The 23759-nt window shown below is 43.9% G+C and overlaps 21 non-coding genes across 21 annotated transcripts; all 21 read right to left on the reverse strand.

Annotated features, from left to right (window-relative positions):
* Positions 1-656: 656 nt before the first annotated feature.
* LOC141367414 (U5 spliceosomal RNA) lies at positions 657-771 on the reverse strand. The gene has a single exon (XR_012371767.1). It is a non-coding gene; the product is annotated as a U5 spliceosomal RNA (small nuclear RNA).
* A 925-nt stretch (positions 772-1696) lies between these two features.
* Positions 1697-1768, reverse strand: trnag-ucc (transfer RNA glycine (anticodon UCC)). Its single transcript has one exon. It is a non-coding gene; the product is annotated as a tRNA-Gly (tRNA).
* A 1119-nt stretch (positions 1769-2887) lies between these two features.
* LOC129449306 (U5 spliceosomal RNA) lies at positions 2888-3002 on the reverse strand. The gene has a single exon (XR_008646061.1). It is a non-coding gene; the product is annotated as a U5 spliceosomal RNA (small nuclear RNA).
* Positions 3003-3927: 925 nt separating this feature from the next.
* trnag-ucc (transfer RNA glycine (anticodon UCC)) lies at positions 3928-3999 on the reverse strand. The gene has a single exon. It is a non-coding gene; the product is annotated as a tRNA-Gly (tRNA).
* A 1119-nt stretch (positions 4000-5118) lies between these two features.
* LOC129449307 (U5 spliceosomal RNA) lies at positions 5119-5233 on the reverse strand. Its single transcript, XR_008646062.1, has one exon. It is a non-coding gene; the product is annotated as a U5 spliceosomal RNA (small nuclear RNA).
* Positions 5234-6158: 925 nt separating this feature from the next.
* Positions 6159-6230, reverse strand: trnag-ucc (transfer RNA glycine (anticodon UCC)). Its single transcript has one exon. It is a non-coding gene; the product is annotated as a tRNA-Gly (tRNA).
* A 1119-nt stretch (positions 6231-7349) lies between these two features.
* On the reverse strand, positions 7350-7464 carry LOC129449308 (U5 spliceosomal RNA). The gene has a single exon (XR_008646063.1). It is a non-coding gene; the product is annotated as a U5 spliceosomal RNA (small nuclear RNA).
* A 925-nt stretch (positions 7465-8389) lies between these two features.
* Positions 8390-8461, reverse strand: trnag-ucc (transfer RNA glycine (anticodon UCC)). The gene has a single exon. It is a non-coding gene; the product is annotated as a tRNA-Gly (tRNA).
* A 1119-nt stretch (positions 8462-9580) lies between these two features.
* On the reverse strand, positions 9581-9695 carry LOC129449309 (U5 spliceosomal RNA). Its single transcript, XR_008646064.1, has one exon. It is a non-coding gene; the product is annotated as a U5 spliceosomal RNA (small nuclear RNA).
* Positions 9696-10620: 925 nt separating this feature from the next.
* trnag-ucc (transfer RNA glycine (anticodon UCC)) lies at positions 10621-10692 on the reverse strand. The gene has a single exon. It is a non-coding gene; the product is annotated as a tRNA-Gly (tRNA).
* Positions 10693-11811: 1119 nt separating this feature from the next.
* On the reverse strand, positions 11812-11926 carry LOC129449310 (U5 spliceosomal RNA). Its single transcript, XR_008646065.1, has one exon. It is a non-coding gene; the product is annotated as a U5 spliceosomal RNA (small nuclear RNA).
* Positions 11927-12851: 925 nt separating this feature from the next.
* trnag-ucc (transfer RNA glycine (anticodon UCC)) lies at positions 12852-12923 on the reverse strand. The gene has a single exon. It is a non-coding gene; the product is annotated as a tRNA-Gly (tRNA).
* Positions 12924-14042: 1119 nt separating this feature from the next.
* LOC141367415 (U5 spliceosomal RNA) lies at positions 14043-14157 on the reverse strand. Its single transcript, XR_012371768.1, has one exon. It is a non-coding gene; the product is annotated as a U5 spliceosomal RNA (small nuclear RNA).
* Positions 14158-15082: 925 nt separating this feature from the next.
* trnag-ucc (transfer RNA glycine (anticodon UCC)) lies at positions 15083-15154 on the reverse strand. Its single transcript has one exon. It is a non-coding gene; the product is annotated as a tRNA-Gly (tRNA).
* Positions 15155-16273: 1119 nt separating this feature from the next.
* On the reverse strand, positions 16274-16388 carry LOC141367417 (U5 spliceosomal RNA). Its single transcript, XR_012371769.1, has one exon. It is a non-coding gene; the product is annotated as a U5 spliceosomal RNA (small nuclear RNA).
* A 925-nt stretch (positions 16389-17313) lies between these two features.
* Positions 17314-17385, reverse strand: trnag-ucc (transfer RNA glycine (anticodon UCC)). The gene has a single exon. It is a non-coding gene; the product is annotated as a tRNA-Gly (tRNA).
* Positions 17386-18504: 1119 nt separating this feature from the next.
* On the reverse strand, positions 18505-18619 carry LOC141367419 (U5 spliceosomal RNA). The gene has a single exon (XR_012371771.1). It is a non-coding gene; the product is annotated as a U5 spliceosomal RNA (small nuclear RNA).
* A 925-nt stretch (positions 18620-19544) lies between these two features.
* Positions 19545-19616, reverse strand: trnag-ucc (transfer RNA glycine (anticodon UCC)). Its single transcript has one exon. It is a non-coding gene; the product is annotated as a tRNA-Gly (tRNA).
* Positions 19617-20735: 1119 nt separating this feature from the next.
* Positions 20736-20850, reverse strand: LOC129449312 (U5 spliceosomal RNA). The gene has a single exon (XR_008646067.1). It is a non-coding gene; the product is annotated as a U5 spliceosomal RNA (small nuclear RNA).
* A 925-nt stretch (positions 20851-21775) lies between these two features.
* trnag-ucc (transfer RNA glycine (anticodon UCC)) lies at positions 21776-21847 on the reverse strand. The gene has a single exon. It is a non-coding gene; the product is annotated as a tRNA-Gly (tRNA).
* A 1118-nt stretch (positions 21848-22965) lies between these two features.
* On the reverse strand, positions 22966-23080 carry LOC129449315 (U5 spliceosomal RNA). Its single transcript, XR_008646070.1, has one exon. It is a non-coding gene; the product is annotated as a U5 spliceosomal RNA (small nuclear RNA).
* Positions 23081-23759: the final 679 nt, after the last annotated feature.

Consider the following 23759-nt stretch of genomic DNA (forward strand, 5'->3'; position numbering starts at 1 on the left):
CTTCGGAAATTGATTCAGTTCTTCGAAGCGTTCGAAACACCACACTCGCTGGCGACACCTGCTGGTCAAAATAGTGTTAAAGCAGATCTTTCCAAACATTTTACACTTTATTTTACAAAATAATAGCAAGATTTGTATTAAAACATGTTTAAAAAATTATTTAACCTTATTAAGACATAATTAAAAGTGTATTGTGTGTTTTTCAGTTGTATTTAGGGCAAACAAATCATTAAAACCATCTCCCCTTTTAATTATGCACATTTTTGTCATTAAATCTGTCTATAAACAAAAAGTAAACAAAATGGTAGTGTTACTAGCCAGAAGGATGCATGTTTTATGAACTTGCGTAATAAGACTGACCCGAGTTTACCTTACCATATGAGACACTGGTCATTTGTGACCAACTCCCCCTAGTGGTGATCCATTGGATTTTCAAAACGTTTCGAAAGAGTTATGACGTAATGAAGCCTCGTTTGCTAAAATCACGTGACTTGGCCAGTTTGAAACAAGCTCCGAGCAAATTGATTCAAAGCGATAGATTTTGAAAAGTTTCGAAGCCTCATAAAGCGGTGCTTCGGAAGCGACCATCGTTTCTGAACACCTCGCGACAAACCAGGCCTTAATGAAAGATTTTCTGCAATTGACCAAAGTTACGCAGCTCTGCTGTGAGCAGAGCACCCAAAAATACAAAAAACTCACAACGTCCTCCTCCACGGAAATCTTTAGTAAAAGGCGAAAGATTTATACGTAGTTGAAGGAAAACTTGAGTTATGTCCAACAAACCTCGACCCAGTGTGCTCCCTGTGCCACACCATAATGTTCAAAAAGGGTAATTTCTGGTTCAGGATCCACCCAGACCCTTCCACCTGGGAGGAGCAAAAGAGGTAGAAATACGTTCCTGCGCAAAATAAAGACACAGTCACGGGCTACTAACATGTCACAGTGTGATCTTTTGCTGAGAGGTTTTGGGGAATGAAACTCTGTGCACATTACACAGAGGATGCACCGGCACAGGTTATCTCCAATCTCCATCCCATTGATTTCCATAGCCTCTAGGGAAAAAAAGGAAAAAGAAAGGGCCCCAACAGAAGAACAAGGTCTAAGACCTTCAGCTTAATAGATCATTTTCACTTCAAAAATTCTTTTTGGGATTATGATAGCTGGTGTTAGGGCAGGGTGTAGTTTATGGTTAATTTATTTCAGGTAAATAGTAAAAAAGCAAGGGGATGGATTGAGGTTCAGAATGGGGTAGGGTTGTCCTTTTAAAGTACCGATCTAAGGGGTTTACTGATTTTGGGGTAAGGAAGGTAGTTGGCTGGGGCAGTAGCAGGGAATGTTTTATAAAAAAGGAGGTAAGGAAACTTTTTAAAATATAAACAAGCAGACAAAATAAACAAAAATACGGGGGGAATAAACAGGAAGGCTGTCCTCACAAATGGGGAGCGTGTGTTATTTGCTGCGTTCTGGATTGGGGATTCGGCTCGACGACTCACCCTGGGCGTAAGATCCTCGTTAGTATAGTGGACAGTATCTCCGCCTGTCACGCGGAAGACCGGGGTTCGATTCCCCGACGGGGAGATCTCCTTTTCGTTTGACTTCTCAAACAACTTGCACGAGCCACCTTTACGCATCAAAATCGGCTGAAGAAGTGCGCTGCGTTGCTCTCGTTCTCACGATGGGGTCGGGCAAAAAGCAATGCGTTGGCCGGGAATCGAACCCGGGTCAACTGCTTGGAAGGCAGCTATGCTCACCACTATACCACCAACGCAGGCAGAAAGGTGTTGCTCAACAGGACCTGTGAATGTCCTGAACCAACTGTTGTTTTAGAGCTGCACTGAATTGATCACGGATTCAGTCGATTCCCTTCCACGCCTCCTGCTGGTGTCTGTAACTTGATAACCACAGAATCCCAAGAGTACTCTTTCGAAGGGGAGGTTGGCCGGCGTGATGCCAGTGCGAGAGAGAGGAGTCCTCGTTAGTATAGTGGACAGTATCTCCGCCTGTCACGCGGAAGACCGGGGTTCGATTCCCCGACGGGGAGATTTGCTTTGTTTCTGGACTGCCGATTGAAATGCAAGAGTTACGGCGCTGAGCGCTGCTGTTAGTTTGCCGATTTCGCACCTCTCGCCGTCCCTATGTTGGAGTCACAAGTCGCCTTTGTTTAAAGCCACTGAACACCGGTGATGGGAGAAACGAAACTTTTCGAAGCTTCGAATCCAATGAACCAATCGCTTCGGAAATTGATTCAGTTCTTCGAAGCGTTCGAAACACCACACTCGCTGGCGACACCTGCTGGTCAAAATAGTGTTAAAGCAGATCTTTCCAAACATTTTACACTTTATTTTACAAAATAATAGCAAGATTTGTATTAAAACATGTTTAAAAAATTATTTAACCTTATTAAGACATAATTAAAAGTGTATTGTGTGTTTTTCAGTTGTATTTAGGGCAAACAAATCATTAAAACCATCTCCCCTTTTAATTATGCACATTTTTGTCATTAAATCTGTCTATAAACAAAAAGTAAACAAAATGGTAGTGTTACTAGCCAGAAGGATGCATGTTTTATGAACTTGCGTAATAAGACTGACCCGAGTTTACCTTACCATATGAGACACTGGTCATTTGTGACCAACTCCCCCTAGTGGTGATCCATTGGATTTTCAAAACGTTTCGAAAGAGTTATGACGTAATGAAGCCTCGTTTGCTAAAATCACGTGACTTGGCCAGTTTGAAACAAGCTCCGAGCAAATTGATTCAAAACGATAGATTTTGAAAAGTTTCGAAGCCTCATAAAGCGGTGCTTCGGAAGCGACCATCGTTTCTGAACACCTCGCGACAAACCAGGCCTTAATGAAAGATTTTCTGCAATTGACCAAAGTTACGCAGCTCTGCTGTGAGCAGAGCACCCAAAAATACAAAAAACTCACAACGTCCTCCTCCACGGAAATCTTTAGTAAAAGGCGAAAGATTTATACGTAGTTGAAGGAAAACTTGAGTTATGTCCAACAAACCTCGACCCAGTGTGCTCCCTGTGCCACACCATAATGTTCAAAAAGGGTAATTTCTGGTTCAGGATCCACCCAGACCCTTCCACCTGGGAGGAGCAAAAGAGGTAGAAATACGTTCCTGCGCAAAATAAAGACACAGGCACGGGCTACTAACATGTCACAGTGTGATCTTTTGCTGAGAGGTTTTGGGGAATGAAACTCTGTGCACATTACACAGAGGATGCACCGGCACAGGTTATCTCCAATCTCCATCCCATTGATTTCCATAGCCTCTAGGGAAAAAAAGGAAAAAGAAAGGGCCCCAACAGAAGAACAAGGTCTAAGACCTTCAGCTTAATAGATCATTTTCACTTCAAAAATTATTTTTGGGATTATGATAGCTGGTGTTAGGGCAGGGTGTAGTTTATGGTTAATTTATTTCAGGTAAATAGTAAAAAAGCAAGGGGATGGATTGAGGTTCAGAATGGGGTAGGGTTGTCCTTTTAAAGTACCGATCTAAGGGGTTTACTGATTTTGGGGTAAGGAAGGTAGTTGGCTGGGGCAGTAGCAGGGAATGTTTTATAAAAAAGGAGGTAAGGAAACTTTTTAAAATATAAACAAGCAGACAAAATAAACAAAAATACGGGGGGAATAAACAGGAAGGCTGTCCTCACAAATGGGGAGCGTGTGTTATTTGCTGCGTTCTGGATTGGGGATTCGGCTCGACGACTCACCCTGGGCGTAAGATCCTCGTTAGTATAGTGGACAGTATCTCCGCCTGTCACGCGGAAGACCGGGGTTCGATTCCCCGACGGGGAGATCTCCTTTTCGTTTGACTTCTCAAACAACTTGCACGAGCCACCTTTACGCATCAAAATCGGCTGAAGAAGTGCGCTGCGTTGCTCTCGTTCTCACGATGGGGTCGGGCAAAAAGCAATGCGTTGGCCGGGAATCGAACCCGGGTCAACTGCTTGGAAGGCAGCTATGCTCACCACTATACCACCAACGCAGGCAGAAAGGTGTTGCTCAACAGGACCTGTGAATGTCCTGAACCAACTGTTGTTTTAGAGCTGCACTGAATTGATCACGGATTCAGTCGATTCCCTTCCACGCCTCCTGCTGGTGTCTGTAACTTGATAACCACAGAATCCCAAGAGTACTCTTTCGAAGGGGAGGTTGGCCGGCGTGATGCCAATGCGAGAGAGAGGAGTCCTCGTTAGTATAGTGGACAGTATCTCCGCCTGTCACGCGGAAGACCGGGGTTCGATTCCCCGACGGGGAGATTTGCTTTGTTTCTGGACTGCCGATTGAAATGCAAGAGTTACGGCGCTGAGCGCTGCTGTTAGTTTGCCGATTTCGCACCTCTCGCCGTCCCTATGTTGGAGTCACAAGTCGCCTTTGTTTAAAGCCACTGAACACCGGTGATGGGAGAAACGAAACTTTTCGAAGCTTCGAATCGATTGAACCAATCGCTTCGGAAATTGATTCAGTTCTTCGAAGCGTTCGAAACACCACACTCGCTGGCGACACCTGCTGGTCAAAATAGTGTTAAAGCAGATCTTTCCAAACATTTTACACTTTATTTTACAAAATAATAGCAAGATTTGTATTAAAACATGTTTAAAAAATTATTTAACCTTATTAAGACATAATTAAAAGTGTATTGTGTGTTTTTCAGTTGTATTTAGGGCAAACAAATCATTAAAACCATCTCCCCTTTTAATTATGCACATTTTTGTCATTAAATCTGTCTATAAACAAAAAGTAAACAAAATGGTAGTGTTACTAGCCAGAAGGATGCATGTTTTATGAACTTGCGTAATAAGACTGACCCGAGTTTACCTTACCATATGAGACACTGGTCATTTGTGACCAACTCCCCCTAGTGGTGATCCATTGGATTTTCAAAACGTTTCGAAAGAGTTATGACGTAATGAAGCCTCGTTTGCTAAAATCACGTGACTTGGCCAGTTTGAAACAAGCTCCGAGCAAATTGATTCAAAACGATAGATTTTGAAAAGTCTCGAAGCCTCATAAAGCGGTGCTTCGGAAGCGACCATCGTTTCTGAACACCTCGCGACAAACCAGGCCTTAATGAAAGATTTTCTGCAATTGACCAAAGTTACGCAGCTCTGCTGTGAGCAGAGCACCCAAAAATACAAAAAACTCACAACGTCCTCCTCCACGGAAATCTTTAGTAAAAGGCGAAAGATTTATACGTAGTTGAAGGAAAACTTGAGTTATGTCCAACAAACCTCGACCCAGTGTGCTCCCTGTGCCACACCATAATGTTCAAAAAGGGTAATTTCTGGTTCAGGATCCACCCAGACCCTTCCACCTGGGAGGAGCAAAAGAGGTAGAAATACGTTCCTGCGCAAAATAAAGACACAGGCACGGGCTACTAACATGTCACAGTGTGATCTTTTGCTGAGAGGTTTTGGGGAATGAAACTCTGTGCACATTACACAGAGGATGCACCGGCACAGGTTATCTCCAATCTCCATCCCATTGATTTCCATAGCCTCTAGGGAAAAAAAGGAAAAAGAAAGGGCCCCAACAGAAGAACAAGGTCTAAGACCTTCAGCTTAATAGATCATTTTCACTTCAAAAATTCTTTTTGGGATTATGATAGCTGGTGTTAGGGCAGGGTGTAGTTTATGGTTAATTTATTTCAGGTAAATAGTAAAAAAGCAAGGGGATGGATTGAGGTTCAGAATGGGGTAGGGTTGTCCTTTTAAAGTACCGATCTAAGGGGTTTACTGATTTTGGGGTAAGGAAGGTAGTTGGCTGGGGCAGTAGCAGGGAATGTTTTATAAAAAAGGAGGTAAGGAAACTTTTTAAAATATAAACAAGCAGACAAAATAAACAAAAATACGGGGGGAATAAACAGGAAGGCTGTCCTCACAAATGGGGAGCGTGTGTTATTTGCTGCGTTCTGGATTGGGGATTCGGCTCGACGACTCACCCTGGGCGTAAGATCCTCGTTAGTATAGTGGACAGTATCTCCGCCTGTCACGCGGAAGACCGGGGTTCGATTCCCCGACGGGGAGATATCCTTTTCGTTTGACATCTCAAACAACTTGCACGAGCCACCTTTACGCATCAAAATCGGCTGAAGAAGTGCGCTGCGTTGCTCTCGTTCTCACGATGGGGTCGGGCAAAAAGCAATGCGTTGGCCGGGAATCGAACCCGGGTGAACTGCTTGGAAGGCAGCTATGCTCACCACTATACCACCAACGCAGGCAGAAAGGTGTTGCTCAACAGGACCTGTGAATGTCCTGAACCAACTGTTGTTTTAGAGCTGCACTGAATTGATCACGGATTCAGTCGATTCCCTTCCACGCCTCCTGCTGGTGTCTGTAACTTGATAACCACAGAATCCCAAGAGTACTCTTTCGAAGGGGAGGTTGGCCGGCGTGATGCCAGTGCGAGAGAGAGGAGTCCTCGTTAGTATAGTGGACAGTATCTCCGCCTGTCACGCGGAAGACCGGGGTTCGATTCCCCGACGGGGAGATTTGCTTTGTTTCTGGACTGCCGATTGAAATGCAAGAGTTACGGCGCTGAGCGCTGCTGTTAGTTTGCCGATTTCGCACCTCTCGCCGTCCCTATGTTGGAGTCACAAGTCGCCTTTGTTTAAAGCCACTGAACACCGGTGATGGGAGAAACGAAACTTTTCGAAGCTTCGAATCCAATGAACCAATCGCTTCGGAAATTGATTCAGTTCTTCGAAGCGTTCGAAACACCACACTCGCTGGCGACACCTGCTGGTCAAAATAGTGTTAAAGCAGATCTTTCCAAACATTTTACACTTTATTTTACAAAATAATAGCAAGATTTGTATTAAAACATGTTTAAAAAATTATTTAACCTTATTAAGACATAATTAAAAGTGTATTGTGTGTTTTTCAGTTGTATTTAGGGCAAACAAATCATTAAAACCATCTCCCCTTTTAATTATGCACATTTTTGTCATTAAATCTGTCTATAAACAAAAAGTAAACAAAATGGTAGTGTTACTAGCCAGAAGGATGCATGTTTTATGAACTTGCGTAATAAGACTGACCCGAGTTTACCTTACCATATGAGACACTGGTCATTTGTGACCAACTCCCCCTAGTGGTGATCCATTGGATTTTCAAAACGTTTCGAAAGAGTTATGACGTAATGAAGCCTCGTTTGCTAAAATCACGTGACTTGGCCAGTTTGAAACAAGCTCCGAGCAAATTGATTCAAAGCGATAGATTTTGAAAAGTTTCGAAGCCTCATAAAGCGGTGCTTCGGAAGCGACCATCGTTTCTGAACACCTCGCGACAAACCAGGCCTTAATGAAAGATTTTCTGCAATTGACCAAAGTTACGCAGCTCTGCTGTGAGCAGAGCACCCAAAAATACAAAAAACTCACAACGTCCTCCTCCACGGAAATCTTTAGTAAAAGGCGAAAGATTTATACGTAGTTGAAGGAAAACTTGAGTTATGTCCAACAAACCTCGACCCAGTGTGCTCCCTGTGCCACACCATAATGTTCAAAAAGGGTAATTTCTGGTTCAGGATCCACCCAGACCCTTCCACCTGGGAGGAGCAAAAGAGGTAGAAATACGTTCCTGCGCAAAATAAAGACACAGGCACGGGCTACTAACATGTCACAGTGTGATCTTTTGCTGAGAGGTTTTGGGGAATGAAACTCTGTGCACATTACACAGAGGATGCACCGGCACAGGTTATCTCCAATCTCCATCCCATTGATTTCCATAGCCTCTAGGGAAAAAAAGGAAAAAGAAAGGGCCCCAACAGAAGAACAAGGTCTAAGACCTTCAGCTTAATAGATCATTTTCACTTCAAAAATTCTTTTTGGGATTATGATAGCTGGTGTTAGGGCAGGGTGTAGTTTATGGTTAATTTATTTCAGGTAAATAGTAAAAAAGCAAGGGGATGGATTGAGGTTCAGAATGGGGTAGGGTTGTCCTTTTAAAGTACCGATCTAAGGGGTTTACTGATTTTGGGGTAAGGAAGGTAGTTGGCTGGGGCAGTAGCAGGGAATGTTTTATAAAAAAGGAGGTAAGGAAACTTTTTAAAATATAAACAAGCAGACAAAATAAACAAAAATACGGGGGGAATAAACAGGAAGGCTGTCCTCACAAATGGGGAGCGTGTGTTATTTGCTGCGTTCTGGATTGGGGATTCGGCTCGACGACTCACCCTGGGCGTAAGATCCTCGTTAGTATAGTGGACAGTATCTCCGCCTGTCACGCGGAAGACCGGGGTTCGATTCCCCGACGGGGAGATCTCCTTTTCGTTTGACTTCTCAAACAACTTGCACGAGCCACCTTTACGCATCAAAATCGGCTGAAGAAGTGCGCTGCGTTGCTCTCGTTCTCACGATGGGGTCGGGCAAAAAGCAATGCGTTGGCCGGGAATCGAACCCGGGTCAACTGCTTGGAAGGCAGCTATGCTCACCACTATACCACCAACGCAGGCAGAAAGGTGTTGCTCAACAGGACCTGTGAATGTCCTGAACCAACTGTTGTTTTAGAGCTGCACTGAATTGATCACGGATTCAGTCGATTCCCTTCCACGCCTCCTGCTGGTGTCTGTAACTTGATAACCACAGAATCCCAAGAGTACTCTTTCGAAGGGGAGGTTGGCCGGCGTGATGCCAGTGCGAGAGAGAGGAGTCCTCGTTAGTATAGTGGACAGTATCTCCGCCTGTCACGCGGAAGACCGGGGTTCGATTCCCCGACGGGGAGATTTGCTTTGTTTCTGGACTGCCGATTGAAATGCAAGAGTTACGGCGCTGAGCGCTGCTGTTAGTTTGCCGATTTCGCACCTCTCGCCGTCCCTATGTTGGAGTCACAAGTCGCCTTTGTTTAAAGCCACTGAACACCGGTGATGGGAGAAACGAAACTTTTCGAAGCTTCGAATCGATTGAACCAATCGCTTCGGAAATTGATTCAGTTCTTCGAAGCGTTCGAAACACCACACTCGCTGGCGACACCTGCTGGTCAAAATAGTGTTAAAGCAGATCTTTCCAAACATTTTACACTTTATTTTACAAAATAATAGCAAGATTTGTATTAAAACATGTTTAAAAAATTATTTAACCTTATTAAGACATAATTAAAAGTGTATTGTGTGTTTTTCAGTTGTATTTAGGGCAAACAAATCATTAAAACCATCTCCCCTTTTAATTATGCACATTTTTGTCATTAAATCTGTCTATAAACAAAAAGTAAACAAAATGGTAGTGTTACTAGCCAGAAGGATGCATGTTTTATGAACTTGCGTAATAAGACTGACCCGAGTTTACCTTACCATATGAGACACTGGTCATTTGTGACCAACTCCCCCTAGTGGTGATCCATTGGATTTTCAAAACGTTTCGAAAGAGTTATGACGTAATGAAGCCTCGTTTGCTAAAATCACGTGACTTGGCCAGTTTGAAACAAGCTCCGAGCAAATTGATTCAAAACGATAGATTTTGAAAAGTTTCGAAGCCTCATAAAGCGGTGCTTCGGAAGCGACCATCGTTTCTGAACACCTCGCGACAAACCAGGCCTTAATGAAAGATTTTCTGCAATTGACCAAAGTTACGCAGCTCTGCTGTGAGCAGAGCACCCAAAAATACAAAAAACTCACAACGTCCTCCTCCACGGAAATCTTTAGTAAAAGGCGAAAGATTTATACGTAGTTGAAGGAAAACTTGAGTTATGTCCAACAAACCTCGACCCAGTGTGCTCCCTGTGCCACACCATAATGTTCAAAAAGGGTAATTTCTGGTTCAGGATCCACCCAGACCCTTCCACCTGGGAGGAGCAAAAGAGGTAGAAATACGTTCCTGCGCAAAATAAAGACACAGGCACGGGCTACTAACATGTCACAGTGTGATCTTTTGCTGAGAGGTTTTGGGGAATGAAACTCTGTGCACATTACACAGAGGATGCACCGGCACAGGTTATCTCCAATCTCCATCCCATTGATTTCCATAGCCTCTAGGGAAAAAAAGGAAAAAGAAAGGGCCCCAACAGAAGAACAAGGTCTAAGACCTTCAGCTTAATAGATCATTTTCACTTCAAAAATTCTTTTTGGGATTATGATAGCTGGTGTTAGGGCAGGGTGTAGTTTATGGTTAATTTATTTCAGGTAAATAGTAAAAAAGCAAGGGGATGGATTGAGGTTCAGAATGGGGTAGGGTTGTCCTTTTAAAGTACCGATCTAAGGGGTTTACTGATTTTGGGGTAAGGAAGGTAGTTGGCTGGGGCAGTAGCAGGGAATGTTTTTTAAAAAAGGAGGTAAAGAAACTTTTTAAAATATAAACAAGCAGACAAAATAAACAAAAATACGGGGGGAATAAACAGGAAGGCTGTCCTCACAAATGGGGAGCGTGTGTTATATGCTGCGTTCTGGATTGGGGATGTGGCTCGACGACTCACCCTGGGCGTAAGATCCTCGTTAGTATAGTGGACAGTATCTCCGCCTGTCACGCGGAAGACCGGGGTTCGATTCCCCGACGTGGAGATCTCCTTTTCGTTTGACTTCTCAAACAACTTGCACGAGCCACCTTTACGCATCAAAATCGGCTGAAGAAGTGCGCTGCGTTGCTCTCGTTCTCACGATGGGGTCGGGCAAAAAGCAATGCGTTGGCCGGGAATCGAACCCGGGTCAACTGCTTGGAAGGCAGCTATGCTCACCACTATACCACCAACGCAGGCAGAAAGGTGTTGCTCAACAGGACCTGTGAATGTCCTGAACCAACTGTTGTTTTAGAGCTGCACTGAATTGATCACGGATTCAGTCGATTCCCTTCCACGCCTCCTGCTGGTGTCTGTAACTTGATAACCACAGAATCCCAAGAGTACTCTTTCGAAGGGGAGGTTGGCCGGCGTGATGCCAATGCGAGAGAGGGGAGTCCTCGTTAGTATAGTGGACAGTATCTCCGCCTGTCACGCGGAAGACCGGGGTTCGATTCCCCGACGGGGAGATTTGCTTTGTTTCTGGACTGCCGATTGAAATGCAAGAGTTACGGCGCTGAGCGCTGCTGTTAGTTTGCCGATTTCGCACCTCTCGCCGTCCCTATGTTGGAGTCACAAGTCGCCTTTGTTTAAAGCCACTGAACACCGGTGATGGGAGAAACGAAACTTTTCGAAGCTTCGAATCGATTGAACCAATCGCTTCGGAAATTGATTCAGTTCTTCGAAGCGTTCGAAACACCACACTCGCTGGCGACACCTGCTGGTCAAAATAGTGTTAAAGCAGATCTTTCCAAACATTTTACACTTTATTTTACAAAATAATAGCAAGATTTGTATTAAAACATGTTTAAAAAATTATTTAACCTTATTAAGACATAATTAAAAGTGTATTGTGTGTTTTTCAGTTGTATTTAGGGCAAACAAATCATTAAAACCATCTCCCCTTTTAATTATGCACATTTTTGTCATTAAATCTGTCTATAAACAAAAAGTAAACAAAATGGTAGTGTTACTAGCCAGAAGGATGCATGTTTTATGAACTTGCGTAATAAGACTGACCTGAGTTTACCTTACCATATGAGACACTGGTCATTTGTGACCAACTCCCCCTAGTGGTGATCCATTGGATTTTCAAAACGTTTCGAAAGAGTTATGACGTAATGAAGCCTCGTTTGCTAAAATCACGTGACTTGGCCAGTTTGAAACAAGCTCCGAGCAAATTGATTCAAAACGATAGATTTTGAAAAGTTTCGAAGCCTCATAAAGCGGTGCTTCGGAAGCGACCATCGTTTCTGAACACCTCGCGACAAACCAGGCCTTAATGAAAGATTTTCTGCAATTGACCAAAGTTACGCAGCTCTGCTGTGAGCAGAGCACCCAAAAATACAAAAAACTCACAACGTCCTCCTCCACGGAAATCTTTAGTAAAAGGCGAAAGATTTATACGTAGTTGAAGGAAAACTTGAGTTATGTCCAACAAACCTCGACCCAGTGTGCTCCCTGTGCCACACCATAATGTTCAAAAAGGGTAATTTCTGGTTCAGGATCCACCCAGACCCTTCCACCTGGGAGGAGCAAAAGAGGTAGAAATACGTTCCTGCGCAAAATAAAGACACAGGCACGGGCTACTAACATGTCACAGTGTGATCTTTTGCTGAGAGGTTTTGGGGAATGAAACTCTGTGCACATTACACAGAGGATGCACCGGCACAGGTTATCTCCAATCTCCATCCCATTGATTTCCATAGCCTCTAGGGAAAAAAAGGAAAAAGAAAGGGCCCCAACAGAAGAACAAGGTCTAAGACCTTCAGCTTAATAGATCATTTTCACTTCAAAAATTCTTTTTGGGATTATGATAGCTGGTGTTAGGGCAGGGTGTAGTTTATGGTTAATTTATTTCAGGTAAATAGTAAAAAAGCAAGGGGATGGATTGAGGTTCAGAATGGGGTAGGGTTGTCCTTTTAAAGTACCGATCTAAGGGGTTTACTGATTTTGGGGTAAGGAAGGTAGTTGGCTGGGGCAGTAGCAGGGAATGTTTTTTAAAAAAGGAGGTAAGGAAACTTTTTAAAATATAAACAAGCAGACAAAATAAACAAAAATACGGGGGGAATAAACAGGAAGGCTGTCCTCACAAATGGGGAGCGTGTGTTATGTGCTGCGTTCTGGATTGGGGATTCGGCTCGACGACTCACCCTGGGCGTAAGATCCTCGTTAGTATAGTGGACAGTATCTCCGCCTGTCACGCGGAAGACCGGGGTTCGATTCCCCGACGGGGAGATCTCCTTTTCGTTTGACTTCTCAAACAACTTGCACGAGCCACCTTTACGCATCAAAATCGGCTGAAGAAGTGCGCTGCGTTGCTCTCGTTCTCACGATGGGGTCGGGCAAAAAGCAATGCGTTGGCCGGGAATCGAACCCAGGTCAACTGCTTGGAAGGCAGCTATGCTCACCACTATACCACCAACGCAGGCAGAAAGGTGTTGCTCAACAGGACCTGTGAATGTCCTGAACCAACTGTTGTTTTAGAGCTGCACTGAATTGATCACGGATTCAGTCGATTCCCTTCCACGCCTCCTGCTGGTGTCTGTAACTTGATAACCACAGAATCCCAAGAGTACTCTTTCGAAGGGGAGGTTGGCCGGCGTGATGCCAATGCGAGAGAGAGGAGTCCTCGTTAGTATAGTGGACAGTATCTCCGCCTGTCACGCGGAAGACCGGGGTTCGATTCCCCGACGGGGAGATTTGCTTTGTTTCTGGACTGCCGATTGAAATGCAAGAGTTACGGCGCTGAGCGCTGCTGTTAGTTTGCCGATTTCGCACCTCTCGCCGTCCCTATGTTGGAGTCACAAGTCGCCTTTGTTTAAAGCCACTGAACACCGGTGATGGGAGAAACGAAACTTTTCGAAGCTTCGAATCGATTGAACCAATCGCTTCGGAAATTGATTCAGTTCTTCGAAGCGTTCGAAACACCACACTCGCTGGCGACACCTGCTGGTCAAAATAGTGTTAAAGCAGATCTTTCCAAACATTTTACACTTTATTTTACAAAATAATAGCAAGATTTGTATTAAAACATGTTTAAAAAATTATTTAACCTTATTAAGACATAATTAAAAGTGTATTGTGTGTTTTTCAGTTGTATTTAGGGCAAACAAATCATTAAAACCATCTCCCCTTTTAATTATGCACATTTTTGTCATTAAATCTGTCTATAAACAAAAAGTAAACAAAATGGTAGTGTTACTAGCCAGAAGGATGCATGTTTTATGAACTTGCGTAATAAGACTGACCCGAGTTTACCTTACCATATGAGACACTGGTCATTTGTGACCAACTCCCCCTAGTGGTGATCCATTGGATTTTCAAAACGTTTCGAAAGAGTTATGACGTAATGAAGCCTCGTTTGCTAAAATCACGTGACTTGGCCAGTTTGAAACAAGCTCCGAGCAAATTGATTCAAAACGATAGATTTTGAAAAGTTTCGAAGCCTCATAAAGCGGTGCTTCGGAAGCGACCATCGTTTCTGAACACCTCGCGACAAACCAGGCCTTAATGAAAGATTTTCTGCAATTGACCAAAGTTACGCAGCTCTGCTGTGAGCAGAGCACCCAAAAATACAAAAAACTCACAACGTCCTCCTCCACGGAAATCTTTAGTAAAAGGCGAAAGATTTATACGTAGTTGAAGGAAAACTTGAGTTATGTCCAACAAACCTCGACCCAGTGTGCTCCCTGTGCCACACCATAATGTTCAAAAAGGGTAATTTCTGGTTCAGGATCCACCCAGACCCTTCCACCTGGGAGGAGCAAAAGAGGTAGAAATACGTTCCTGCGCAAAATAAAGACACAGGCACGGGCTACTAACATGTCACAGTGTGATCTTTTGCTGAGAGGTTTTGGGGAATGAAACTCTGTGCACATTACACAGAGGATGCACCGGCACAGGTTATCTCCAATCTCCATCCCATTGATTTCCATAGCCTCTAGGGAAAAAAAGGAAAAAGAAAGGGCCCCAACAGAAGAACAAGGTCTAAGACCTTCAGCTTAATAGATCATTTTCACTTCAAAAATTCTTTTTGGGATTATGATAGCTGGTGTTAGGGCAGGGTGTAGTTTATGGTTAATTTATTTCAGGTAAATAGTAAAAAAGCAAGGGGATGGATTGAGGTTCAGAATGGGGTAGGGTTGTCCTTTTAAAGTACCGATCTAAGGGGTTTACTGATTTTGGGGTAAGGAAGGTAGTTGGCTGGGGCAGTAGCAGGGAATGTTTTATAAAAAAGGAGGTAAGGAAACTTTTTAAAATATAAACAAGCAGACAAAATAAACAAAAATACAGGGGGAATAAACAGGAAGGCTGTCCTCACAAATGGGGAGCGTGTGTTATTTGCTGCGTTCTGGATTGGGGATTCGGCTCGACGACTCACCCTGGGCGTAAGATCCTCGTTAGTATAGTGGACAGTATCTCCGCCTGTCACGCGGAAGACCGGGGTTCGATTCCCCGACGGGGAGATCTCCTTTTCGTTTGACTTCTCAAACAACTTGCACGAGCCACCTTTACGCATCAAAATCGGCTGAAGAAGTGCGCTGCGTTGCTCTCGTTCTCACGATGGGGTCGGGCAAAAAGCAATGCGTTGGCCGGGAATCGAACCCGGGTCAACTGCTTGGAAGGCAGCTATGCTCACCACTATACCACCAACGCAGGCAGAAAGGTGTTGCTCAACAGGACCTGTGAATGTCCTGAACCAACTGTTGTTTTAGAGCTGCACTGAATTGATCACGGATTCAGTCGATTCCCTTCCACGCCTCCTGCTGGTGTCTGTAACTTGATAACCACAGAATCCCAAGAGTACTCTTTCGAAGGGGAGGTTGGCCGGCGTGATGCCAGTGCGAGAGAGAGGAGTCCTCGTTAGTATAGTGGACAGTATCTCCGCCTGTCACGCGGAAGACCGGGGTTCGATTCCCCGACGGGGAGATTTGCTTTGTTTCTGGACTGCCGATTGAAATGCAAGAGTTACGGCGCTGAGCGCTGCTGTTAGTTTGCCGATTTCGCACCTCTCGCCGTCCCTATGTTGGAGTCACAAGTCGCCTTTGTTTAAAGCCACTGAACACCGGTGATGGGAGAAACGAAACTTTTCGAAGCTTCGAATCGATTGAACCAATCGCTTCGGAAATTGATTCAGTTCTTCGAAGCGTTCGAAACACCACACTCGCTGGCGACACCTGCTGGTCAAAATAGTGTTAAAGCAGATCTTTCCAAACATTTTACACTTTATTTTACAAAATAATAGCAAGATTTGTATTAAAACATGTTTAAAAAATTATTTAACCTTATTAAGACATAATTAAAAGTGTATTGTGTGTTTTTCAGTTGTATTTAGGGCAAACAAATCATTAAAACCATCTCCCCTTTTAATTATGCACATTTTTGTCATTAAATCTGTCTATAAACAAAAAGTAAACAAAATGGTAGTGTTACTAGCCAGAAGGATGCATGTTTTATGAACTTGCGTAATAAGACTGACCTGAGTTTACCTTACCATATGAGACACTGGTCATTTGTGACCAACTCCCCCTAGTGGTGATCCATTGGATTTTCAAAACGTTTCGAAAGAGTTATGACGTAATGAAGCCTCGTTTGCTAAAATCACGTGACTTGGCCAGTTTGAAACAAGCTCCGAGCAAATTGATTCAAAACGATAGATTTTGAAAAGTTTCGAAGCCTCATAAAGCGGTGCTTCGGAAGCGACCATCGTTTCTGAACACCTCGCGACAAACCAGGCCTTAATGAAAGATTTTCTGCAATTGACCAAAGTTACGCAGCTCTGCTGTGAGCAGAGCACCCAAAAATACAAAAAACTCACAACGTCCTCCTCCACGGAAATCTTTAGTAAAAGGCGAAAGATTTATACGTAGTTGAAGGAAAACTTGAGTTATGTCCAACAAACCTCGACCCAGTGTGCTCCCTGTGCCACACCATAATGTTCAAAAAGGGTAATTTCTGGTTCAGGATCCACCCAGACCCTTCCACCTGGGAGGAGCAAAAGAGGTAGAAATACGTTCCTGCGCAAAATAAAGACACAGGCACGGGCTACTAACATGTCACAGTGTGATCTTTTGCTGAGAGGTTTTGGGGAATGAAACTCTGTGCACATTACACAGAGGATGCACCGGCACAGGTTATCTCCAATCTCCATCCCATTGATTTCCATAGCCTCTAGGGAAAAAAAGGAAAAAGAAAGGGCCCCAACAGAAGAACAAGGTCTAAGACCTTCAGCTTAATAGATCATTTTCACTTCAAAAATTCTTTTTGGGATTATGATAGCTGGTGTTAGGGCAGGGTGTAGTTTATGGTTAATTTATTTCAGGTAAATAGTAAAAAAGCAAGGGGATGGATTGAGGTTCAGAATGGGGTAGGGTTGTCCTTTTAAAGTACCGATCTAAGGGGTTTACTGATTTTGGGGTAAGGAAGGTAGTTGGCTGGGGCAGTAGCAGGGAATGTTTTTTAAAAAAGGAGGTAAGGAAACTTTTTAAAATATAAACAAGCAGACAAAATAAACAAAAATACGGGGGGAATAAACAGGAAGGCTGTCCTCACAAATGGGGAGCGTGTGTTATGTGCTGCGTTCTGGATTGGGGATTCGGCTCGACGACTCACCCTGGGCGTAAGATCCTCGTTAGTATAGTGGACAGTATCTCCGCCTGTCACGCGGAAGACCGGGGTTCGATTCCCCGACGGGGAGATCTCCTTTTCGTTTGACTTCTCAAACAACTTGCACGAGCCACCTTTACGCATCAAAATCGGCTGAAGAAGTGCGCTGCGTTGCTCTCGTTCTCACGATGGGGTCGGGCAAAAAGCAATGCGTTGGCCGGGAATCGAACCCGGGTCAACTGCTTGGAAGGCAGCTATGCTCACCACTATACCACCAACGCAGGCAGAAAGGTGTTGCTCAACAGGACCTGTGAATGTCCTGAACCAACTGTTGTTTTAGAGCTGCACTGAATTGATCACGGATTCAGTCGATTCCCTTCCACGCCTCCTGCTGGTGTCTGTAACTTGATAACCACAGAATCCCAAGAGTACTCTTTCGAAGGGGAGGTTGGCCGGCGTGATGCCACTGCGAGAGAGAGGAGTCCTCGTTAGTATAGTGGACAGTATCTCCGCCTGTCACGCGGAAGACCGGGGTTCGATTCCCCGACGGGGAGATTTGCTTTGTTTCTGGACTGCCGATTGAAATGCAAGAGTTACGGCGCTGAGCGCTGCTGTTAGTTTGCCGATTTCGCACCTCTCGCCGTCCCTATGTTGGAGTCACAAGTCGCCTTTGTTTAAAGCCACTGAACACCGGTGATGGGAGAAACGAAACTTTTCGAAGCTTCGAATCGATTGAACCAATCGCTTCGGAAATTGATTCAGTTCTTCGAAGCGTTCGAAACACCACACTCGCTGGCGACACCTGCTGGTCAAAATAGTGTTAAAGCAGATCTTTCCAAACATTTTACACTTTATTTTACAAAATAATAGCAAGATTTGTATTAAAACATGTTTAAAAAATTATTTAACCTTATTAAGACATAATTAAAAGTGTATTGTGTGTTTTTCAGTTGTATTTAGGGCAAACAAATCATTAAAACCATCTCCCCTTTTAATTATGCACATTTTTGTCATTAAATCTGTCTATAAACAAAAAGTAAACAAAATGGTAGTGTTACTAGCCAGAAGGATGCATGTTTTATGAACTTGCGTAATAAGACTGACCCGAGTTTACCTTACCATATGAGACACTGGTCATTTGTGACCAACTCCCCCTAGTGGTGATCCATTGGATTTTCAAAACGTTTCGAAAGAGTTATGACGTAATGAAGCCTCGTTTGCTAAAATCACGTGACTTGGCCAGTTTGAAACAAGCTCCGAGCAAATTGATTCAAAACGATAGATTTTGAAAAGTTTCGAAGCCTCATAAAGCGGTGCTTCGGAAGCGACCATCGTTTCTGAACACCTCGCGACAAACCAGGCCTTAATGAAAGATTTTCTGCAATTGACCAAAGTTACGCAGCTCTGCTGTGAGCAGAGCACCCAAAAATACAAAAAACTCACAACGTCCTCCTCCACGGAAATCTTTAGTAAAAGGCGAAAGATTTATACGTAGTTGAAGGAAAACTTGAGTTATGTCCAACAAACCTCGACCCAGTGTGCTCCCTGTGCCACACCATAATGTTCAAAAAGGGTAATTTCTGGTTCAGGATCCACCCAGACCCTTCCACCTGGGAGGAGCAAAAGAGGTAGAAATACGTTCCTGCGCAAAATAAAGACACAGGCACGGGCTACTAACATGTCACAGTGTGATCTTTTGCTGAGAGGTTTTGGGGAATGAAACTCTGTGCACATTACACAGAGGATGCACCGGCACAGGTTATCTCCAATCTCCATCCCATTGATTTCCATAGCCTCTAGGGAAAAAAAGGAAAAAGAAAGGGCCCCAACAGAAGAACAAGGTCTAAGACCTTCAGCTTAATAGATCATTTTCACTTCAAAAATTCTTTTTGGGATTATGATAGCTGGTGTTAGGGCAGGGTGTAGTTTATGGTTAATTTATTTCAGGTAAATAGTAAAAAAGCAAGGGGATGGATTGAGGTTCAGAATGGGGTAGGGTTGTCCTTTTAAAGTACCGATCTAAGGGGTTTACTGATTTTGGGGTAAGGAAGGTAGTTGGCTGGGGCAGTAGCAGGGAATGTTTTATAAAAAAGGAGGTAAGGAAACTTTTTAAAATATAAACAAGCAGACAAAATAAACAAAAATACAGGGGAAATAAACAGGAAGGCTGTCCTCACAAATGGGGAGCGTGTGTTATTTGCTGCGTTCTGGATTGGGGATTCGGCTCGACGACTCACCCTGGGCGTAAGATCCTCGTTAGTATAGTGGACAGTATCTCCGCCTGTCACGCGGAAGACCGGGGTTCGATTCCCCGACGGGGAGATCTCCTTTTCGTTTGACTTCTCAAACAACTTGCACGAGCCACCTTTACGCATCAAAATCGGCTGAAGAAGTGCGCTGCGTTGCTCTCGTTCTCACGATGGGGTCGGGCAAAAAGCAATGCGTTGGCCGGGAATCGAACCCGGGTCAACTGCTTGGAAGGCAGCTATGCTCACCACTATACCACCAACGCAGGCAGAAAGGTGTTGCTCAACAGGACCTGTGAATGTCCTGAACCAACTGTTGTTTTAGAGCTGCACTGAATTGATCACGGATTCAGTCGATTCCCTTCCACGCCTCCTGCTGGTGTCTGTAACTTGATAACCACAGAATCCCAAGAGTACTCTTTCGAAGGGGAGGTTGGCCGGCGTGATGCCAGTGCGAGAGAGAGGAGTCCTCGTTAGTATAGTGGACAGTATCTCCGCCTGTCACGCGGAAGACCGGGGTTCGATTCCCCGACGGGGAGATTTGCTTTGTTTCTGGACTGCCGATTGAAATGCAAGAGTTACGGCGCTGAGCGCTGCTGTTAGTTTGCCGATTTCGCACCTCTCGCCGTCCCTATGTTGGAGTCACAAGTCGCCTTTGTTTAAAGCCACTGAACACCGGTGATGGGAGAAACGAAACTTTTCGAAGCTTCGAATCGATTGAACCAATCGCTTCGGAAATTGATTCAGTTCTTCGAAGCGTTCGAAACACCACACTCGCTGGCGACACCTGCTGGTCAAAATAGTGTTAAAGCAGATCTTTCCAAACATTTTACACTTTATTTTACAAAATAATAGCAAGATTTGTATTAAAACATGTTTAAAAAATTATTTAACCTTATTAAGACATAATTAAAAGTGTATTGTGTGTTTTTCAGTTGTATTTAGGGCAAACAAATCATTAAAACCATCTCCCCTTTTAATTATGCACATTTTTGTCATTAAATCTGTCTATAAACAAAAAGTAAACAAAATGGTAGTGTTACTAGCCAGAAGGATGCATGTTTTATGAACTTGCGTAATAAGACTGACCCGAGTTTACCTTACCATATGAGACACTGGTCATTTGTGACCAACTCCCCCTAGTGGTGATCCATTGGATTTTCAAAACGTTTCGAAAGAGTTATGACGTAATGAAGCCTCGTTTGCTAAAATCACGTGACTTGGCCAGTTTGAAACAAGCTCCGAGCAAATTGATTCAAAACGATAGATTTTGAAAAGTTTCGAAGCCTCATAAAGCGGTGCTTCGGAAGCGACCATCGTTTCTGAACACCTCGCGACAAACCAGGCCTTAATGAAAGATTTTCTGCAATTGACCAAAGTTACGCAGCTCTGCTGTGAGCAGAGCACCCAAAAATACAAAAAACTCACAACGTCCTCCTCCACGGAAATCTTTAGTAAAAGGCGAAAGATTTATACGTAGTTGAAGGAAAACTTGAGTTATGTCCAACAAACCTCGACCCAGTGTGCTCCCTGTGCCACACCATAATGTTAAAAAAGGGTAATTTCTGGTTCAGGATCCACCCAGACCCTTCCACCTGGGAGGAGCAAAAGAGGTAGAAATACGTTCCTGCGCAAAATAAAGACACAGGCACGGGCTACTAACATGTCACAGTGTGATCTTTTGCTGAGAGGTTTTGGGGAATGAAACTCTGTGCACATTACACAGAGGATGCACCGGCACAGGTTATCTCCAATCTCCATCCCATTGATTTCCATAGCCTCTAGGGAAAAAAAGGAAAAAGAAAGGGCCCCAACAGAAGAACAAGGTCTAAGACCTTCAGCTTAATAGATCATTTTCACTTCAAAAATTCTTTTTGGGATTATGATAGCTGGTGTTAGGGCAGGGTGTAGTTTATGGTTAATTTATTTCAGGTAAATAGTAAAAAAGCAAGGGGATGGATTGAGGTTCAGAATGGGGTAGGGTTGTCCTTTTAAAGTACCGATCTAAGGGGTTTACTGATTTTGGGGTAAGGAAGGTAGTTGGCTGGGGCAGTAGCAGGGAATGTTTTATAAAAAAGGAGGTAAGGAAACTTTTTAAAATATAAACAAGCAGACAAAATAAACAAAAATACGGGGGGAATAAACAGGAAGGCTGTCCTCACAAATGGGGAGCGTGTGTTATTTGCTGCGTTCTGGATTGGGGATTCGGCTCGACGACTCACCCTGGGCGTAAGATCCTCGTTAGTATAGTGGACAGTATCTCCGCCTGTCACGCGGAAGACCGGGGTTCGATTCCCCGACGGGGAGATATCCTTTTCGTTTGACATCTCAAACAACTTGCACGAGCCACCTTTACGCATCAAAATCGGCTGAAGAAGTGCGCTGCTTTGCTCTCGTTCTCACGATGGGGTCGGGCAAAAAGCAATGCGTTGGCCGGGAATCGAACCCGGGTCAACTGCTTGGAAGGCAGCTATGCTCACCACTATACCACCAACGCAGGCAGAAAGGTGTTGCTCAACAGGACCTGTGAATGTCCTGAACCAACTGTTGTTTTAGAGCTGCACTGAATTGATCACGGATTCAGTCGATTCCCTTCCACGCCTCCTGCTGGTGTCTGTAACTTGATAACCACAGAATCCCAAGAGTACTCTTTCGAAGGGGAGGTTGGCCGGCGTGATGCCAGTGCGAGAGAGAGGAGTCCTCGTTAGTATAGTGGACAGTATCTCCGCCTGTCACGCGGAAGACCGGGGTTCGATTCCCCGACGGGGAGATTTGCTTTGTTTCTGGACTGCCGATTGAAATGCAAGAGTTACGGCGCTGAGCGCTGCTGTTAGTTTGCCGATTTCGCACCTCTCGCCGTCCCTATGTTGGAGTCACAAGTCGCCTTTGTTTAAAGCCACTGAACACCGGTGATGGGAGAAACGAAACTTTTCGAAGCTTCGAATCCAATGAACCAATCGCTTCGGAAATTGATTCAGTTCTTCGAAGTGTTCGAAACACCACACTCGCTGGCGACACCTGCTGGTCAAAATAGTGTTAAAGCAGATCTTTCCAAACATTTTACACTTTATTTTACAAAATAATAGCAAGATTTGTATTAAAACATGTTTAAAAAATTATTTAACCTTATTAAGACATAATTAAAAGTGTATTGTGTGTTTTTCAGTTGTATTTAGGGCAAACAAATCATTAAAACCATCTCCCCTTTTAATTATGCACATTTTTGTCATTAAATCTGTCTATAAACAAAAAGTAAACAAAATGGTAGTGTTACTAGCCAGAAGGATGCATGTTTTATGAACTTGCGTAATAAGACTGACCCGAGTTTACCTTACCATATGAGACACTGGTCATTTGTGACCAACTCCCCCTAGTGGTGATCCATTGGATTTTCAAAACGTTTCGAAAGAGTTATGACGTAATGAAGCCTCGTTTGCTAAAATCACGTGACTTGGCCAGTTTGAAACAAGCTCCGAGCAAATTGATTCAAAACGATAGATTTTGAAAAGTTTCGAAGCCTCATAAAGCGGTGCTTCGGAAGCGACCATCGTTTCTGAACACCTCGCGACAAACCAGGCCTTAATGAAAGGTTTCTGCAATTGACCAAAGTTACGCAGCTCTGCTGTGAGCAGAGCACCCAAAAATACAAAAAACTCACAACGTCCTCCTCCACGGAAATCTTTAGTAAAAGGCGAAAGATTTATACGTAGTTGAAGGAAAACTTGAGTTATGTCCAACAAACCTCGACCCAGTGTGCTCCCTGTGCCACACCATAATGTTCAAAAAGGGTAATTTCTGGTTCAGGATCCACCCAGACCCTTCCACCTGGGAGGAGCAAAAGAGGTAGAAATACGTTCCTGCGCAAAATAAAGACACAGGCACGGGCTACTAACATGTCACAGTGTGATCTTTTGCTGAGAGGTTTTGGGGAATGAAACTCTGTGCACATTACACAGAGGATGCACCGGCACAGGTTATCTCCAATCTCCATCCCATTGATTTCCATAGCCTCTAGGGAAAAAAAGGAAAAAGAAAGGGCCCCAACAGAAGAACAAGGTCTAAGACCTTCAGCTTAATAGATCATTTTCACTTCAAAAATTCTTTTTGGGATTATGATAGCTGGTGTTAGGGCAGGGTGTAGTTTATGGTTAATTTATTTCAGGTAAATAGTAAAAAAGCAAGGGGATGGATTGAGGTTCAGAATGGGGTAGGGTTGTCCTTTTAAAGTACCGATCTAAGGGGTTTACTGATTTTGGGGTAAGGAAGGTAGTTGGCTGGGGCAGTAGCAGGGAATGTTTTATAAAAAAGGAGGTAAGGAAACTTTTTAAAATATAAACAAGCAGACAAAATAAACAAAAATACGGGGGGAATAAACAGGAAGGCTGTCCTCACAAATGGGGAGCGTGTGT

This window comes from Misgurnus anguillicaudatus, chromosome 10 (assembly GCF_027580225.2).
Source record: "Misgurnus anguillicaudatus chromosome 10, ASM2758022v2, whole genome shotgun sequence".
Lineage (NCBI taxonomy): Eukaryota > Metazoa > Chordata > Actinopteri > Cypriniformes > Cobitidae > Misgurnus > Misgurnus anguillicaudatus.